General features: G+C 46.5%; 1 protein-coding gene and 1 long non-coding RNA gene across 2 annotated transcripts in view; both read left to right on the plus strand.

Annotated features, from left to right (window-relative positions):
- Positions 1–5,772: 5,772 nt before the first annotated feature.
- LOC309621394 lies at positions 5,773–7,787 on the plus strand. Its single transcript, XR_014239983.1, has 3 exons — positions 5,773–5,848; positions 5,938–6,221; positions 7,739–7,787. It is a non-coding gene; the product is annotated as an uncharacterized lncRNA (long non-coding RNA).
- A 446-nt stretch (positions 7,788–8,233) lies between these two features.
- LOC309621391 (uncharacterized protein) overlaps positions 8,234–15,258 on the plus strand; it is a 49,446-nt gene continuing 42,421 nt past the window's right edge. Inside the window, exon 1 of the mRNA XM_082408900.1 lies at positions 8,234–8,351. The gene's annotated coding sequence lies outside the window, so the exon portion shown is untranslated. The remainder of the gene's footprint in view (positions 8,352–15,258) is intronic.

Consider the following 15,258-nt stretch of genomic DNA (forward strand, 5'->3'; position numbering starts at 1 on the left):
TATATGTGTGAGCCCCAGCTCACTTCCCATCACAGGTGTTTGACAGTCCCCATCCATATCCCCTTTACAGGTGTGTGACAGCCCACAGCTATCTTCCCATCACAGGTGAGTGACAGCCCCCAGCTCTCTCCCCATCACAGGTGATTGACAGCCCCATCTCTCATCCCATTACAGGTGAGTAACAACCCCCAGCGCTCTCCCCATCACAGGTATGTGACAGCCCCCATCTCTCTCCGCATCACAGGTGAGTGACAGTCCCCAGCTCTCTCCCCATCACAGGTGATTGACAGCCCCATCTCTCATCCCTTTACAGGTGAGTAACAACCCCCAGCGCTCTCCCCATCACACGTATGTGACAGCCCCCAGCTGTCTCCAACTCAGATGTGCGTGACAACCCCCAACTCTCTCCCCATCACAGGTATATGACAGGCTCCAGCTGTCTCCACATCACAGGTATATGACAGCACTCACCTGTCTCCCCATTATAGGTGACAGCCCCCAGCTGTCTCCACATCACAGGTATGTGACAACCCCAAGCTCTCTCCCCATTACAGGTGTGTGACCGTCCCCAGCTGTCTCCATATCACAGGTGCGTGACAGCCCCAGCTCTCTCCCCATCACAGGCGATAGACAGCCCCTATCTCTCCTCCCATCACAGGTGAGTAACAGCCCCCAGCTCTCTCCCCATAACAGGTATGTGACAGCCCCCAGCTCTCTCCATATCACAGGTGTTTGACAATCCCCATCTCCTTCCCCATCACAGGTGTGTGACTGACCCCAGCTATCTCCCCATCACAGGTGCCTGACAGCCCCCAACTCTTTCTCCATCACAGGTAAGTGACAGCCCAAGCTGTCTTGCTATCACAGGTATGTGACAGCCACCAGCTGTCTCCAAATCCCAGGTATGTGACAGCCGCCAGCTCTCTCCCCATCACAGGTGTGTGACACCCCCAGCTCTCTCCCCATCACAGGTATGTGACAGGACCAACTGTCTCCCCATTATAGGTATGTGACAGACCCCAGCTGTCTCCACATCACAGGTATGTGACAAGTCAAAGGTCTCTCCCCATCACAGGTATATGACAGGCCCCAGCTGTCTCCACATCACAGGTATATGACAGCCCCCAGCTGTCTCCCCATTATAGGTGACAGCCCCAAGCTGTCTCCACATAACAGTTATGTGACAACCCCAAGCTCTCTCCCCATCACAGGTGTTTGACCTTCCCCAGCTGTCTCCATATCACAGGTGCGTCACAAAGCCCAGCTCTCTTGCCTTCACAGGTGGGTGACAGCACCCAGCTCTCTCCCCATCCCAGGTGAGTGAGAGCCCCCATCTCTCTCCCCATTACAGGTGAGTGACAGCCCCCAGCTCTGTCCCCATCACAGGTGAGTGGCAGCCTCCAGCTCTCTCCCCATCACAGGGATGTGACAACCCACAGCTGTCTCAGCGACACAGATATGTGAGAGTCCCCATCTCTCTCCCCATCACAGGTGTGTGACAGCCCCCAGCTCTCTCCACATCACAGGTGAGTGAAAGCCCCCAGCTCTCCGCCCATCTCAGGTATCTGACAGCCCCCAGTTGTCTCCTCGTTACAGGTGCCTGACAGCCCCGACCTTTCTCCTCCTCACAGGTATGTGTCAGCCCCCAACTGTCTCCACTTCACAGGTATCTGAAGGACACCAGCTGTCTCCGCATCACAGGTATGTGACAGCCCCCAGGTCTCTCCCCATTACAGGTTTTTGACATTCCCCATCTCTTTCCCCATCACAGGTGTGTGAGAGCCCCCAGCTCTCTCCCCATTACAGGTGAGTGACAGCCCCCAGCTCTCTCCCCATCACAGGTGTGTGACAGCCCCCAGGTCTCTCCCCATGACAGGGGAGTGACAGCCCCCAGCTCTCTCCCCATCATAGGTATGTGACAGCCGGCAGCTGTCTCCGCATCACAGGTGCCTGAGAGCCCCCAACTCTGCCCCATGACAGGTATGTTAGAGCCCCCAGCTGTCTCCACATCACAGGTATGAAAGAGCCACCAGCTCTCTCCGCATCACAGGTATGTGACAGGCCCCAGCTCTCTCCCCATCACAGCTGTGTGACAGCCCCCAGCTCTCTCCCCATCACAGGTGAGTGACAGCCCACAGCTCTCTCCCCATCACAGGTGCCCGACAGCCCCCAAATCTCTCCCCATCACAGGTATGTGACAGCCCCCAGCTGTCTCCCCATTATAGGTATGTGACAACCCCCAGCTGTCTCCACATCACAGGTATATGACAGCCCCCAGCTGTCTCCCCATAATAGGTGACAGCCCCCAACTGTCTCCACATAACAGTTATTTGACCACCCCATGCTATCTCGCTATCACAGGTGTGTGACCTTCCCCAGCTGTCTCCATAACACAGGTGAGTGACAGCCCCCAGCTCTCTCCACAACACAGGTGAGTGACAGCCCCCAGCTGTCTCCCCATCACATGTATGTGACAGCCCGCAGCTGTCTCCACATCACAAGTGCCTGACAGCCCCCAACTTTCTCCGCATCACATGTATGTGTCTGCCCCCTGCTGTCACCACATCACAGGTATGTGAAAGACACCAACTGTCTCCGCATCACAGGTATGTGACAGCCACCAGCTCTCTCCCCATCACTGGTGTTTGACATTCCCCATCTCTCTCCCCATCACAGGTGTGAGATAGCCACCAGCTCTCTCCCCATCACAGGTATGTGACAGCCTCCAGCTTTCTCCATATCACAGGTATGTGACAGCCACAGCACTCTCCCCATCACAGGTGTTTGACAGTTCCCAAATCTCTGCCCATCACAGGTGTGTGACAGCCCCAGCTCTGTCCGCATCACAGGTTTTTAACAGTCCCCATCTCTCTCACCATCACAGGTGTGTGACAGCCCCCAGCTGTCTCCGCATCACAGGTGCGTGACAGCCCCCAACTCTCTCCCCATTATAGGTGACAGCCCCCAGCTGTCTCCACATAACAGTTATGTGACAACCCCAAGCTGTCTCCCCATCACAGGTGTGTTACCTTCCCCAGCTGTCTCCATATCACAGGTGGGTGACAGCACCCAGGTCTCTCCCCATCACAGATGATTGACAGCCCCCATCTCTCTCCCCATCACAGGTAAGTGACAGCTCCAATATCTCTCCACATCACTTTTGTGTGACAACCCCCAGCACTCTCCCCATCACAGGTGTGTGACAGTCCCCAGCTCTCTCACCATCACAGGTGAGTGACAGCCCTCAGCTCTCTCCCCATCACAGGTATGTGACAGCCCCCAGCTCTCTCCGCATCACAGGTGCCTGACAGCCCCCAAATCTCTCCCCATCATAGGTATGTGACAGCCCCCAGCTGTCTACCCATCAAATGTATGTCACAGGCCCCATCTGTCTCCGTGGCACAGGTCCCTGAAAGCCCCCAACTCTCTCCCCATCACAGGTATGTGACAGCCCCCAGCTGTCTCCCCATTATAGGTATGTAACAGCCCCCAGCTGTCTCCCCATCACAGTTGTGTGACCGTCCCCAGCTGTCTCCATATCACAGGTGTGTGACAGCCCCCAGCCCTCTCCCCTTCTCATTTGGGTGACAGCCCTCAGCTCTCTACCCATCACTGGTATGTGACAACCCCAAGCTGTCTCCACATCACAGGTGCTTGACAGCCCCCAGCTCTCTCCACATCACAGGTAGGTGGCAGCCCCCATCTCTCTCCCCATCACAGGTGAGTTACAGCCCCCACCTCTCTCCCCATCACCGGTGAGTCACAGCCCCCAGCTGTCTCCCCATCACAGGTATGTGAAAGCCCCCGGCTGTCTCCGCACCACAGGTGCCTGACAGCCCCCAACTCTCTCCCCATCACAGGTATGTGACAGCTCCCAGCCGTCTCCACATCACAGGTATGTGACTGCCCCCAATTGTCTCCCCATCACAGGTATGTGACAGCCCCCAGCTGTCTTCCCATCACAGGGGTGTGACAGCCCCCAGCTCTCTCCCTATCACAGGTGTGTGACAGCCCCCCTTCTCTTCTGTCCACCACTCCCCCATTTGACCACAGCCTCCTCCTTCCCGATGCCCCACAAAATCCTCACATCTATTCACTTTACCCTGAGACCCAAACTTCCCCAATGTAAGGGATAGTCACAGCCAAGCCTTGTTCTCGAGAACAGAGGGTTCGCTGGGCTGCTAAGCTCCGTCCTCTTCTACAGAACATATCTTCCATGGATTCTGTCTCTACATGGCTTTGTGTCCTTGATCCTGTCACTAGATCCCTTAGGATCTCAGACCGCTGTCCTACAAAACTAGACCAGACCCAATGGCCTCTAAAGCCCCTTCTATTTCTGAGACCATGATTCTATGTGTTTTCTCCACAGTAGTCTCCCCCGGTCCTCTCTGTGACCCTTTTGTGTACCGTGTGAAGGTTCAGGGTCATACAGGTGTTCTGTTGTTCCTCCCTCTGCATCTTCAGGTGAGGCCACACACCTGTGTCTTGTCGACACCTCCCCCGAAAGGTTTCCCTGTCTTTGTCCTCTCCTATATGAAGGTCATGAATGAATCACCAATCCCCAAATTCCCTGGCAAATGCCGGTGCTATCAGACAGAGCCTGTGAAAACAGCCTAAATCAAGCCTGTGCTTTGCAGAAGAGATTTCCGACTTAACCATGCAGATTGCGGAAATGAGCAAGAATCTTCAGGAATTGGAGAAGACCAGGAAGCAAGTACAGCAAGAAAAGTCAGACCTCCAGGCTGCCCTGGAAGAGGTGGAGGCACGTGTCTGGGATGTGAAGGAGGGCGGGGCGCTGAGGAAGGGGACTAGACCACCCCCAGGGGCCCTTCCTGCAGGAGGCACTGGGGCTCCAATGGGAAGAATCCAGCCCCACCCCCGCCCTGGGGGGGGACCAGCTGCTCTCTTCTGCCTCGCCTCATGAGTGTTCTCTAGTCCATCGTATTTCTCCTATTGAAAAATAAACTTGTTCATTATGTCCTCAACGTCTTCCTCTCAGAAAGCAAGAACTCAATCACCAAACATCCTGAGAGCCAGCTCAGAATCCCTTAGTTTTAACAGAGAGTTATACACGGTCATCTTTGGCTGCTGGGAATTCTGTGTGGTTCAAAGAGTGCAGGATCCTGATGCTATCACCAGCTGTGGCCAGTGAGGGGCGGATGCTTAAGAGGGTCTAGGGAAATTTGCACTATGCAGGATAACAGGAGAGCAATTCCTCTGTCTTTCTCTGTCTTTTTTGAGCAGAGGTTGGCTCCTGACTTATGGTCACTATTTAAAAAGACACAGTAATCAAAATTTTTACTAATTGAAAACGATGCTCTGTCCTTCTCAAGACATAAGATTGTTAACAACAAATCTTCAGTTCTAGTTTCATTACTAGTAACAATTTGGGAGCAAACTGTTTGATCTTTTTGAGTACTGTTCTATTTATTTGTAAAATGAGCCTAATAATACCCTTTTTATCCTAATGGGGATGAAAAACCTCATTCAAGAAGGTGGCTGCCCCCGGCAATCCCAATCACTCCTTTACTTTTATCAGGGTTCCTTGAAGCGTGAAGAGGGCAAGATTTTGCGTGTCCAGCTAGAGTTGAACCAGCTGAAATCTGAGCTTCACCGCAAGATCCCTGAGAAGGAAGAAGAAATCGAGCAGCTGAAAAGAAAGAGCCAGCGGGCAGCAAAGGCCATGCAAAGCGTGCTGGATGCTGAGATCTGGAGCCGGAATGTTGCTCTGAGGCTGAAGAAGAAGATGGAGAGAGACCTCAGTGAGATAGAGATTCAGCTGGGCCACTCCAACCGCCAGGTGGCAGAGACCCAGAAATACCTGTGCTCAGTCCAGAGCCAGCTCAAGGTGAGTGCACGGCCCCTGGAGGACCTGGCGGGACCTCAGCCTGCCCTGGGCTCCGGTCTCACCCCTGGTTTCTCGTGAAGGACTTCCAGCTGCATCTGGATGACGCCCTGAGGAGCAGCGAGGACCTCAAGGAGCAGCTGGCCCTCGTGGAGCGCAGGAATGGCCTCTTGCTGGAGGAGCCGGAGGAGAGGAAGGTGGCCCTGGCGCGGACGGAGCGCACCCGCAAGCTGGCGGAGCACGAGCTGCTGGAGGCCAGCGACCGCGTGCAGCTCCTTCACTCCCACGTGTGTCCGTCCTCACTCCACTCTGGGTCCACCCTGGAGGCAGGCAGGACCCAGGCTTGATGGAGAGGAGTTCCCACCGCTCCTTCCAGGCTAGCGGTCAAGACAAACTTTCATTAGGCCTAGTTCTTGGAATAACTTGGTCTCTAGATGGACAGATTGCTGAGCTTTCTTTTATCTGAAGATAAAAGATCATGGGGAAATCAGAGCAAGGCATGACAAATTATTGCATAAAAGGGCTGGAAAAGGCTTCACAGAGGCAGTAACATTTAAGCTGCAAGCTTAGAAAATTAGGATTGTCTTTTGAAATAATTACTTTTAGGAAAGTTAAAGAATTCCTTGTTTCATTTCTTATATTTTTGGACCACACCACATGGCATACGGGATCTTAGTTCCCCAACCAGAGATCGAACCCGTGCCCTGCGCGGTGGAAACACAAAGCCCTAATCACTGGACTGCCAGGGAATTCCCCCAAAATTCCTTGCTTTAAAAACTATTTTTTGAATTAGCCAAAAAACTAGAAAAATACCAACCATATTGTTAGCATTTTGGGATCTCCTATTCTAGGCTCTTGTTTCTATACATAAATATATTTTTTGTAAACGTGATCAATCCTTTTGCAACTTTTTTTCATTTAACAACGTGTTGTGAACATATTTCTATATTTTAAAACAGTTTTCTATGATACAGTTTTTTAATGGCAGAAAAGCAGTCCATTTTAGTTGTGTATTATGGCACATTTATTTAATCAGTCTTCTACGGTTGGATATTTTTAGACTGTTCCCAATAAAAATTTTTATGATTAGAAGATTGTATGACTAACTTCTTCATAACTAAATTTTCACGTATATCCATGATTACTATTTCCTTAATATTCCTAAAAGTAAGTAAATTCCTGGAAGTATATATTCATGGTCAAAACAGCAAAGACATTTATGATATGTTATAAATTGGTCTTTAACAAAGTTGTCCCAATTTTTACTCCCATGGGGAAAATAAGTGAGAGTGCTTAGCTATTATTTTTTTTAATCTTCACCGATTTTATGGTTGAAAATGCCTCATTTTAAAAATTCTTATTTCTTTGATTACTAATGAGGTGGAACATTTTGTCGTATTTGTTGGCTATTTGTATTTCTTCTGGTGTGTCTTAGCTATTTGTACTTTTGCCCTTTTTTCTTAATGATTTGTCTTTTTTACATATTAAAGAAGGAACCATTTTTTCAGTAATGCACATTGCAAATGTTTCCTCGTTTGTCATCATCCTAACAACTCTGTGCAATGTTTTGATCATGAGAATTATTTTTCATTTCACATAGTTATGTCAACCATTTCCTTGTTCCAGCACCTTTAACTAAATAATTTATCCTTCCTCAAATATTTGAATGTCCACATTTATCATTTACTCAATTCTTTTATGTACAATTCTCGGGCCTGTTTTGGGATATCTGTCTATCAAAAAGGAAAGTCTTTTTAATTTTTTTTCACCTGTGTGAAAAATAAGAAATGGAACGTTCTCGAGCTTGACTTCTTTCCCCACCCAACCCTCTCCCTTCCAATCGTTGTAAGTGTCCAAATGTAGCCCGAACCTCTTATCTAATTTTTCTTGTAGAACACGTGCCTGATAAATACCAAGAAAAAACTGGAAGCTGACATAGCCCAGTGCCAGGCAGAGGTGGAGAAGTCTATCCAGGAGTCCAAAAATACAGAGGAGAAGGCCAAGAAGGCCGTCACGCATGTGCGCTCCATTCTTTCTTATCAGAGATGCTGTCTGGAGATAAGAAAGGGGCTTCTACGCCGCCCCTTTGGGACCTGCAAGTAGGTTTCCTCTCCTCACCCCTGCATTCAGTCAGTGGTGGCTTCCCGGAGAGACGGAAGGAGACGGAGCCTCAGCAGAGGCAAAGTGGGAGGGGAACCATGCAGCATCAGCGGTGGCTGCGGCAAGGAGGAAAGCATCAGCGTGCCTAGTACCAGCCTCACAGCACCCTCCGTGTGCCCGCATAGGAGGGGTGGGTGGCCCACTGCTGACTCTTGTGAACTTAACCAGGCGGCCATGATGGCCGAGGAGCTGACAGAGAAGGAGCAGGACACCAGCGCCCACCTGGAGCGGATGAAGAAGAACCTGGAGCAGACGGTGAAGGACCTGCAGCACCGCCTGGACGAGGCTGAGCAGCTGGCCCTGAAGGGTGGCAAGAAGCACATCCAGAAGCTGGAGGCCAGGGTGGGTCTCTCAATCTCTCTGAATCCGGAAAGTGAAAACGGCACTCCCCGATCCTTCTCTCTTCTTGTATATTGACTCCCATCCTTATCCTGTGGCTGGGGACAGCCACCCAATATCGTCAGTAGGTCCTGAGTTAATTAACATCCCCCAAGACTGACTATATAAGTATCTTTCTTGATTGTAGGTACGTGAGCTTGAAGGAGAGGTAGGTTGAAAGTGAGCAGAAACGTAATGCTGAGGCTGTTAAAGCTTTGCGGAAACACGAGAGAAGAGTAAAGGAACTCACCTACCAGGTAAGGGGAAGAGCTTTCTAGAATATCCAGACTTCCTGCACAAAGGGAAATTGAAAACCTGGTGACTATGTGGTACTCACAAATAGCTACATGTTAACTCGATATACATAAGGGGCAAATGACACAATCACCTATCACAGACCCTTTCCTAAGCTAGGAAAATCAGGAAGGCCTTTAGAAAATCGTGTAAGTGAGGAAAGAATACAGGTTTCAAAGACAGATAAACTGGTATTAGTCCTAGTTTGGCCTCTTACTTTTTAAACTCGGATAGGTTACCTAACACTCTCAACCTTAATTCATCACCTGTAAAATAGAATAAAAACATCTACTCACCAGAGTAGGCAGGTAAGGATTAGAGACGTGTATAACTCTCCAAAATAGTGCCTGCACACAGTGGACATTTAACAAGAGTGGCTACTGTTAATACTATGAAGGAAGCCTCAGAGTTGACCACATTTACCCCAGGCCCACCTGCCATCATATCAAAGTGATTTACTTCACCACCTGTAGTGGGTTTATTTTGTTGGATTCAATGCAGACCATATTTTTCAAACTTCCAGACTGAGGAAGACCGCAAGAATGTTCTCAGGCTGCAAGACCTGGTAGATAAATTACAGGCAAAGGTGAAATCATACAAGAGACAAGCTGAGGAGGCTGTAAGTATCTTTAAGCCCTTGAGGGAAGAAGGAAACTTCGTTGGGGGTAGAAAGTATATTAAGAGAATGTGTTAATGAGAAAGAAAGAGACCAAGTAAGAATATGTCATTCTTATTTTAAGAGAGAGGATATAAATATGAATTTACCCCCAAATCCTAATTATAGAATAAGACCTCAAGACGAGATATTTTTATTATTAAGCAATTTGTAGGGGTTGGGGGAAAAAAAGAAAATTCCAAATAACCCACCTTACTTGATAGCTGCAAAGAATATCCAGCAGAAAATCTAACACCATGATAAATATTCCTCTCCCTCTAGAAATGCACAAAATCAATTGTTCCCAAAAGCCAAACAGAAATCTTTTACCCCAGCTGACTCCTTCCCTCACTACCACTGTCATCAGCAGGGACTTATCCCTGCACATTCGCTGTAGCAAATTAGGATGTGTTGGGAGATTCTCCAGCTTCACTTTTCCTGGTTGTTCCCCACTCTTCCAGACACAATGTAGTGGGTAAGAGGTAAGAAAAGGGAACACGAAAGGGAGAGGCACGAATGGTAGTAAGTGCAACCAACAAAGGGCATAATTTCTTCCTATCCCCATCCCCCCACCCGCAGCGTCTCTGTATACCAGAGTTAAAATATATGGCAAAAACACTTCAACTGGGATTTTCCCAAAGTCAGAATTTGACCTTACATTTACTGTCTAACCTCTGTGAGCGAGCGCACATGGGTCTCTTCCTCCTTTCCACTCAGTCCATACATTGTAAGTAGACTGCACGTATACATGGGTTTGACATAATGAGCTCGTCTCTTCCATTTCAAAACTATTTCTTCTTTCATTCTTTAGAGTAAAAAATGTAACTGAAGTTACAAGTTCTGTCTGGATTTGAAATCAGATATGACAAACAAACCGTAAGAAGGAAATATCTGAGTTGAGGAAATAATCCTGTTTGTGACAAGTGCAATGAGAACCACAAAGTCTAACTCTCACAACTTTATTCTTAGGAGGAACAATCCAATGCTAATCTTGCCAAATTCCGCAAGCTCCAGCACGAGCTGGAGGAGGCCGAGGAACGGGCTGACATTGCCGAGTCCCAGGTCAACAAGCTGCGGGTGAAGAGCCGGAAGATTCACACACAAGTCAGTGCAGAGTGAACACATCTGCCTGATGCTGCCAAGGGGCTGAAGAAATGCACAAAATGTGCTATTTTGGGTCACTTGCTTTGTGATGTTTTTCTCTTCATGTTGAATAAATAAAAACTACAGTGAACTGATAAACTGAACCAGACTCATTTACGTCCAAAATTACTTATTCTCAAACACAGTTCTCACCTAGCTATTATTATTCTAACATTATATATGGCTTTGTGGAACATTCAATATCTGTACCTCCCTCACCACCCCGCATCCCCTTTCCCATCTCCAGCTCCACCACACACACACACACTATTATCTTTTACTGGACTTAATTTTATTAAGTCTCTCTAGATTGTTACAACTTACTAAGGAAACCACTCACTGAGGTTACGCCTTCAGACAGGACACACTCATGCACCCACTCCACAGGTGGTTACTGAGCATCTACTATGCGCCGGGCCCTGCTCTCAGTACTATGGGAATAGCAGTGAACAAAGCATAGTTCCCTCCCTCTGGGAACTTATATTCTGCAAGGAAAGAAAGGCAGTCAACAAATAAGAAGCTGTGTCTACTATATTTAAAATAGATAATCAACAAGAACCTAGTGTATAGCACAGGGAACTCGGCTCAGTATTCTGTAATAACCTAAACGGGAAAAGAATTTGAAAAAGAATGGATACTTGTATGGGTATAAGTGAATCACTCTGCTGTACACCTGTAACTAACACATCATTGTTAATCAACTATACTCCAACATAAAATTTTTGTAAAAAGATCTACAAAAAAAATAAGAAGCTGCGTAATGTGTCAGGTAAGTGCTCATGAGAAATAAAAAAAGTAAGAGGGAGGCAGTTAGTACTATGTAGAGAGGAGTCAAGCAAGGCCTCTCTAAGAAAAACACATTTGAGCTGAGACCTGAAGGAAGCAAGAGTATTCCAGGCAGAGGGAACAAAAGAAAATGCAAAGGCCCTGAGGCAGGGGCAGTTTGGCATGTCCCAGGGACAGGAAGGAGGCCAGCAGGGCTAGAGGAGAATGAGCAAGATAGTTACGGCATAAGAGAGGAACCTGGGACCCCAGGGATCATGTAGGGCTTCAGGGCCACCTGAGGACTTTTTTCTTCACTCAGAGTGAGATGGGAAATCTTTGGAGTGTTTTGAGCAGAGGAGTGATATTAACACACATTTTAAAAGAATCACTCTGGGGACTTCCCTGGTGGCGCAGTGGTTGAGAATCTGCCTGCCAATGCAGGGGACACAGGTTCGAGCCCTGGTCCTGGAAGATCCCACATGCCGCGGAGCAACTAAGCCCATGCACCACAACTACTAAGCCTGTGCTCTAGAGCCTGCAAGCCACAACTACTGAGCCCGCATGCTGCAACTACTGAAGCCCTCACACCTAGGGCCCGTGCTCCACAACAAGAGAAGCCACCGCAATGAGAAGCCTCTGCACCGCAAGGGAGAGTAGCCCCCTCTCGCCTCAACTAAAGAAAGCCCGTGCGCAGCAAAGAAGACCCAACACAGCCAAAATGAATAAATAAATAAGTCTTAAAAAAAAAAAAAGGATCACTCTGCTGCATTGAGAATACACTGAAGGGGGCAGAGGTCGAAACTGTGAGACCAGTTAGGAGCCTACTGCAAAATAAAAGATAAAAAATGACAGTGGCTTAGACCAGAGAGATAGGCACTGGGAGATGACGAGAAGCAGATGGATTCTAGATGTACTGTGAAGGTAACGCACATAGGGTTTTCTGACAGATTGGATGGATGAGTGGGTGAGAGAGAGAGAGAGAGAGAGAGAGAGAAAGGACTTATGAAAAGAGGAAGGATAAAACAAGATAGATTTAGTGCAGTATAAACATGAGGAGTTTGGTATCTAGAAAGAGAGGAAGCAGTAGAACAAAAATGCAATCTAGACAAAAATTGTACTTTATGCACTCCTGTCCCTCTTCCACCTTCTACCATCCACACTCCCTTGCCTCTCAACCCCTATCAGCCTCACTCCTTTACAGTATTAACTGCACAGGCCTCAATCGCAAAAATGTCTAAAATTAATAACAGTTTAAAACAAAAAAATTCAAAATACTCTCCTAAATTAAATTTTGGATCAAAGAGGAAACCACAAGTAGAATCACAAAAACTTCTAGAAGTAAACGTAAGAGTAAATCTTTGTGACCTTGGTTTACACAAAGATTTCTTAGATGCCAACACCAAAAGCACAAGCCATGAGAGAAAAAATTGATAAACTGCATTTCATCAAAATTCAGTTTCTGCACTTTGAAAAACACTGTTAAACAGAATGAAAGGACAAGCCACCGACTGAGAAAAAGTATTTGCAAATTATACCCCTGATAAAGGACTTGTGTCTAGAATACATACAGAAATCTATATCTTCACTAAAAAGAAAACAAATCACCCAATTTTTAAAGAGCCAAAAGATTTAAACAAACATTTCACCAAAGAAGATATACACAGAGCACATGAAAAATGCTCATCATGAATCATTAGGGGACTAATAATTAAAACATAATGAGATATCACAACACACCTATTACAATGACTAAAAGTCCAAGTGTTGGCCAAGAGGTGGAGGTACTGGACCTCTCACACCAGCTAGTGGTAATGTAAAACAGCATAACCATTTTGGAAAATAGTTTGGCAGCCTCTTAAAAAGTTAAGAAATTACCCATTTGTTCCAGTCGTTCCACTTCTAGGTATTTACTCAAGAGAAATGAAAACGTATGTCCACACAAATATTCACAGCATATTTATCTGTAATAGCCCCAAACTGAAAACCACCCAAATGGCCATTAACAGGTGAATGGATAAACACATTGTGGTAAATCCATATAATGTAATACTACAAAGTGATAAAAATAAACTATTGGGCTTCCCTGGTGGCGCAGTGGTTAAGAATCCGCCTGCCAATGTAGGGGACACAGGTTCGAGCCCTGGTCCAGGAAGATCCCACATGCCGTGGAGCAACTAAGTCCATGCACCGCAACTACTGAGCCTGCGCTCTAGAGCCCGAGAGCCACAACTACTGAAGCCCACGCACCTAGAGCCCGTGCTCCACAACAAGAGAAGCCACCGCAATGAGAAGCCCGCACACCGCAACAAAGAGTAGCCTCAGCTCGCCGCAACCAGAGAAAAGCCCACCCACGGCAACGAAGACCAAACGCAGCCAGAAACAATAAATAAATAAAATAATAAAATAAATAAATTTTTTTTAAAAAATGATAAAAATAAACTATTAACACACACAAAAACATGGATGGATCTCAAAATAATAATGCTGATGGAAAGTAGCCAGACCAAAAAAGTGTAGACTCTATTATTCCATTTATATAAAATTCTAGGGGAAAAAAATGAATCTATAGTGACTGAAAGCTGACTAGTGGTTGCCTAGGGATAGAGAGGCAGGATTTATGGGAGGCACAGAAGGACAGTAGGATGTATTACAAAGGACCAGGAGGAAACTTTGCGGGTGATGGACATGTTCATTATCTTGATTCAGATGATGGTGTCACAGTGTATACATATGTCGAGACTCTTTAAATATGTACAGTTCGTTATACATCAATTATATCCCCATAAAGCTGTTAAAATTTTTCATTGGGGGAAATACTACAATTATAGTGCTTTGGGAAAATAATAATTAGGATACTGTATGTCCAACTTTAAAGCCAGAGTTATAATTTTTGATAGGAATTACATTAAATCTATTTACCAGTTTGGGGAAAATTAGCTTACTTACTATGTTGAGTCTTCCAATTCGTGAATAAAGTATGTTTTTCCATTTATTCAGATCCTCTTCAATTTCTGTCTTCCTTGTTTTACAGTTTCCAGCATACAAGTCCTGTACATGTTTTGTTAGATTTACACCTAAATTCTTCTTTTTCTTTCTTTTTGTTTTTAAGTAATTGTAAATTGTATTGTACTTCTTGTTTTTGTTTTTGTTTTTTTGGCTGCATTGGGCCTTTGTTGCCGCACGCAGGCTTTCTCTAGTTGCAGCGAGCGGGGGCTACGCTTCATTGCGATGCGCAGGCTTCTCACCGCGGTGGCTTCTCTTGTTGTGGAGCACGGGCTCTAGGCACACGGGCTTCAGTAGTTGTGGCTCTCGGGCTCTAGAGCATAGGCTCAGTTGTTGTGGTGCACGACCTGAGTTGCTCCATGGCGTGTGGGATCTTCCCGGACCAGGGATCAAACCTGTGTCCCCTGCATTGGCCGGCAGATTTTTAACCACTGCGCCACCAGGGAAGTCCCTGTATTTCTAATTTTGGTGTCCACATGTTCACTGCTAGCATACAGCCTAAAGAAATACAACTGATTTTTGTATGTTTATGTTATACCCTGAAACCCTACTGAACTCACTTCATAGTTCTGAGTTTGGGGGGAAATTCTTTGGGATTTTCTACATCAACAATCATGTACCTCAGAAAACAACCACTTAAGGTGAATCGAAATTAATTAAAATGAAGTCCAAAATTACACAGTAAATTGTGGGGAAAAAGTCTGATTGGGATTTTATCATAAAAATCAAGCCAGAACTACTGAAATAAATTTATTTTCTCTTATACTTCACAAGATTTACATTACAACTGCATCTCTGTTAATTCTTAGAACAAAGAATGAATCAATGTTGGAGTTGGGAGGAAAGGAACATCCTTCTCACAATCTTGTATGATGTGGCACCCTTTATGTTTAACTTTTGCAATGCAATCATAAAGAATGTCCTTTTTTGCAAAAACTGTATGATGTCTTCATTGATATTTTAAGGGTCTTCCTAATCCTTTGATCCTAAACTCACTCCCTTGAAGCACTTATTG

Source organism: Balaenoptera borealis, assembly GCF_965194805.1.
Source record: "Balaenoptera borealis genome assembly, contig: HAP1_SCAFFOLD_386, whole genome shotgun sequence".
Classification (NCBI taxonomy): Eukaryota; Metazoa; Chordata; class Mammalia; order Artiodactyla; family Balaenopteridae; genus Balaenoptera; species Balaenoptera borealis.